The following is a 4588-nucleotide window of genomic DNA, read 5'->3' as shown; positions in this document are numbered from 1 at the left end:
GACCGGCACAGGGTGAGAAATGACAAAATTGACTTGTTTTCAAAGATCAACCAAAAATGGCCCACCTGCCAAACTTATACCAATTCTAACCCTTTTGTTGAACGCCAACCTCCCTGGCTGGATTTAGAGGGATGGATGGTGCGGTAAAGCGGCGCAGCAACGATGGTGGCCATGGGGTGTGAAATGACAAAATTGACCCTCTTTTCAAAGATCATCCAAAAATGGCCCACCTCCTTAACTTATACCAAATCTAACCCTTTTGCTGAACGCCAACCTCTCCGGTCTTGAACTTTCATGTGCCACGTCCCTCGGCATTGGGAAAAAGTTTGCATTTTCATTGAAACGGAAATTCCAGGGTCAATGCCATGGAGCTGTTGGAGCTCGGCGACATAGTCCATGCCATTGACCCTCTCTCAATGTTGCACCCCATTTTTTCCACCCTCATGAGCTCAATGCCATGGATTGTAGCATTGGCCTCTAATATCTCGACACCATGGTTTGTGGCATTGACCTTGCTGTATTTTCCAACGCCGAGGTATGTTGTGCTGACATAGCAACGCCAGAAGACTGTCGTTGAGCAAAAGGGTTAGATCTTGTTTCACTTTTGGAGGTGGATCATTTTGGCTGAATTTTGAAAACTGGGTCAACTTTGACCCTTCCCCGGACCCTGCGCAAGCGAGAGCTACGTGCATCGGGCTGCCCTTTCTTTTTTCATGGTCGCGGAAAGCAAAAGACGGCGGTTGGACAAGGTACCTGGCGGGTCATCGACGGTTGGCACGGCGGCAATCTTGGTTGGTGGTCAAGTGCCCCCTACCCCCCGCGCACGCGTGCTACCTCGTGCATGTTCAGACCACAAGATGACGGATAAACATGACTGGTCCGAACGAACCGACCTTGGGGGAGCTCCGCTCCTGCCGACCATGAACAGTTCTTTGCCCTAATCTATGTAGGACAGTAGAAGGCACAGATTGTGGCTGCCAAGACCCCCTTAATTTTTTTCCTCTGGTGACGTAGGTTAGAAGTTTTTCTTTTCTGGCACCGGTCTAAGATAGACGTTTCTTAAACTCATTTACTTAAGTTACTGTTTATTTAACAGCTAGCTGTTTTTTTAATTTGGTAACAGTCGAACGGCTGCACTTCCTCTCCTTCCATCAGCCCTCCCCCCTGACGGGTCCATTAAACAACCTTAAACTGAAGAAAAAGATGAAATCTGAGTAATTCTATATGAGCACAAGCATGTAGGACACAAGGATGTAATTTAGAACTCCTCTGAAAATACAATGTTTTCTTGTTTAAATTTTAATCAAGGAATAACAAGTATAAACTTAGTCACTTACATGAAACAAAAATAGGTAGAGAGGCGAAGATAAAGAATGCAAAGCCAACAAAATAAATATTTAATACTTCTGGAGAGAGGAGTTTTTTCTGATTGCCCCAGCCTCTCCCTATGGGGCAGGGTCTATCGATATCCATCATCTAATCTAATGTGGATGACAAAAAACCTGGGTTAACGAGAAAAATGATAAGAACTGAATAAATATAATAAAACACATCCAAGACTGATGAACAATGAAAAGAAGAATTAATAGAATGAAAACTAACTGAAGGACTGAACATGCATACTCAATCTCGGCTGCAGTATATATAAAGGTATGTCGTCCTACAAAGAGCTGTCAATTTTGCAGACCGGGGAACAAAGGCTGGTGAAATATTAATAAAAAATTAAAGACCGAGGAACGTTCTGCACGGCGCATTACGGCTGACCACAACATGTACCAATGATGTTTTGATGTGATTTGTAGAGATGCCAAGAGGGACTGACTCTTGACATCCTTGTTGGAGTCTTCGTAGCCAACTGGGCATGCCGGATAGCATCTGTCAAGAAAAATAAATAATAGACATTGATAGTCAATGTCAGCTACTACTATTCTTTGGCTTGATATTGTGTAACTGAAAGTCTAAGCACCGATAGATAATTATAGTCAATGTCAGCTACTATTCTTTGCCTTGATAATCTATAACTGAAGGTCTGAGCACCGATATATAAGTTAAGTATCTAGACTGATAGACTGGATCCTAAGGTAAATAGATGAGCAAGCTCAGTTAGATAATTGCTAGGAAAGACCTGAAAGACAGATACACAGAAAGAATGTCAGAGAAACAAAAGAAAAATACCATCAATGAAAGACTGAAAGACCTCCTTCGTAGGAAAAAATTAAAATAAAGCAGTAAATGTAATGTAATTGAAGAATAAAATACTATAGGACTGAACATTGAACAAGAACTAACTTATAACAAAACCTGCTGGGTGTAGGCTTCGATGGTGTTAGGACTGAGCAATGCATACTAACTGAACACCGAACATTCACAAAAATGATGACTGAAGAAAGAAGAATGAGGAGCTGGAAATGTACACTAAAGAATGCATAAGCCTTGTAGAAGAAAGCAAAAAAAATGATGGATTGAATTAAAGAATCAAAACCTTATAGTTTAGTTAGGTCATAGACAAAATTGATAGTTTAGCTACGTCATAGGAAAGCTGAAGTAGAAAGGAATGAAAACCTGAACATGATGGAGAACTAACTATGACTAAACATTCACTTAAGTAAGTAGTAATTGGTTAGTTTTACTCAAACTGAAAGAAAAAAATGATTGTAGCTCACAAAGTGAAGAATGAACAAACTTATTAGAGCCTTATATCGAACTGACTGAACGGAAGATTGAACACACACCCCTTATCTCTGAGTGATAAACCAGAATAGGTAAGACTAAACCAATACTGAGAATGATGTAGGAAAGACATATTGGAGAAGAAAAAGATACTGAAGATTGAGTGACAAATAAAAAAGGCAACAAATAAAACAGGTCCCTAGACTAGAGTAAATGAGGAAAAGCCCCACACTGAATAAAGTCTTGTTCTGGTCATTTATTTATTTTTTTCGAAACGGAGGCAAAAGATTTGCCTCATCCATTAATTAAGCAAAAGAGAATTGCCCAGTTAATTAACGGAAAACCGGGCGAAAACCGTCACAATCCGCTGAGCGGCACACATAGAATACCCCATACACCCCTCTCTGAAGAGGGCCTCGTCGAGCTAGCACACACGTGTCATCGTCATCACTTCTCCTCCAGCGGCGTCATCGCCATCCCTAATCCCCGAGCAAACGACTCCGACTTCACCGTAGACGAGCATCAACCCAACCCACACCATAGAGGTCATGTGGAGACAAATGAAGCTCCGCACCAAAACTCAGCCACCCGCGTCGAGGACAGCACAGCTCCGACTCTGGCAGAGAGCTACGAAGAAGAAATATGCAAGGTTGGCGCCATGAAAGACTGCCGAACAGGCCACCTGCTACTCGTCATCGTTGCCACAGGGGCCCCGCATCCTCAGCTCCGACTTCACAGCAAGAAACAGACTAAGGCAATCCCACGAACACGCCGAAGAAGAGCCGACTAACACAACCAATGTCGTGCCTCCGACCTCGCTCACCGCCGCCATCGTTGCCACAGAAGCCTCGCCACAAACTCACCACTCTGGCGCACCTGCCACTAGTCCCTCCAACTGATCCCCACCTCCAAAGATGAAGCCCTCAAGAGGGGCACGACGCATATGACACCGCCATCATCTGATCCATGAATGCACGGATCTGAGGTTTCCCTCGGAGAAAGGGTCGGTAGGGAGATGAGCACTTCACCACAGCAATGCCTTCAAGAAGGTCACGACGCCCACGAGCGCCGCCGTCTGCCGGCTCCGGCCAAAACCAGAGTCAAAGCTTTCGCCCGGTGTAGTAGCACAATGCCCTGACCAAACCAGCTGAACCTCCAGCAATGCATGACCACCCATAGATCAGCTTGTCAATGAAGAACGGCTAGGAGCCGCCGCAGCCAGCGTCCAGCCATCAAATCCAGCCCCCAAGCCAGATCCGACCACAGCTGGCCGGATCCAAGGCCTCCCATCGCAGACTGAGACACCGCGGCCTGCCAGCACCATGTCGATGTAGGCTATAGTGGAGCGCCGGCGATGCACCTCCAAGCGCCAGACGTGAAAACGCGGCCCTCGTGTCTGCGCCCTGCCACCCCTCTGCTGCCGTGCAGCTCCACATGGCGGACGCCTCGTCGCGTCGCCCAAAGGCCAGATCCGAGCCGCCCCGGGCCGCCTCGCACCTCGCCCACGGCGCACCACCCCTGGGCCTCCACGCCGCGCGCCGCCCAGAGCCTTCACACCGCACGCCCATGCCTTGCCCATACCCACCGCCGGCAGCAGCCGCCGACGCCAACCCACATCCGCCTCGGGGAAGAAAAGCCCAGCTGCAGAAGCTCGCAGCCGAGCTCACCGAATCCGACGCGACCACGCCGCTGAAACAGCCGCGCCGCCCGGGCTTTGCCCGGGGACGCCCTCCGGCGGCGGCGAGGGGAGGTGGGGAGGTAGGGGAGGTCTGCCGGCGATTGGATCTGGGCGACCCGGTGCGGCCGCAGGAGCCGCACGGGAGCGATGTCGCTTGTCGCCGGTGCTGAGGATGATTTAGGTTCTGGTCATTTATCTCTTCAGTCAAGAAAGAAAGATAGAAAAATAAAAAATGAAGAG

This window comes from Triticum aestivum, chromosome 7D (assembly GCF_018294505.1).
Source record: "Triticum aestivum cultivar Chinese Spring chromosome 7D, IWGSC CS RefSeq v2.1, whole genome shotgun sequence".
NCBI classification, from domain to species: Eukaryota; Viridiplantae; Streptophyta; class Magnoliopsida; order Poales; family Poaceae; genus Triticum; species Triticum aestivum.
The sequence above is the reverse complement of the archived record's forward strand: the minus strand, read 5'-3'. Positions refer to the sequence as shown.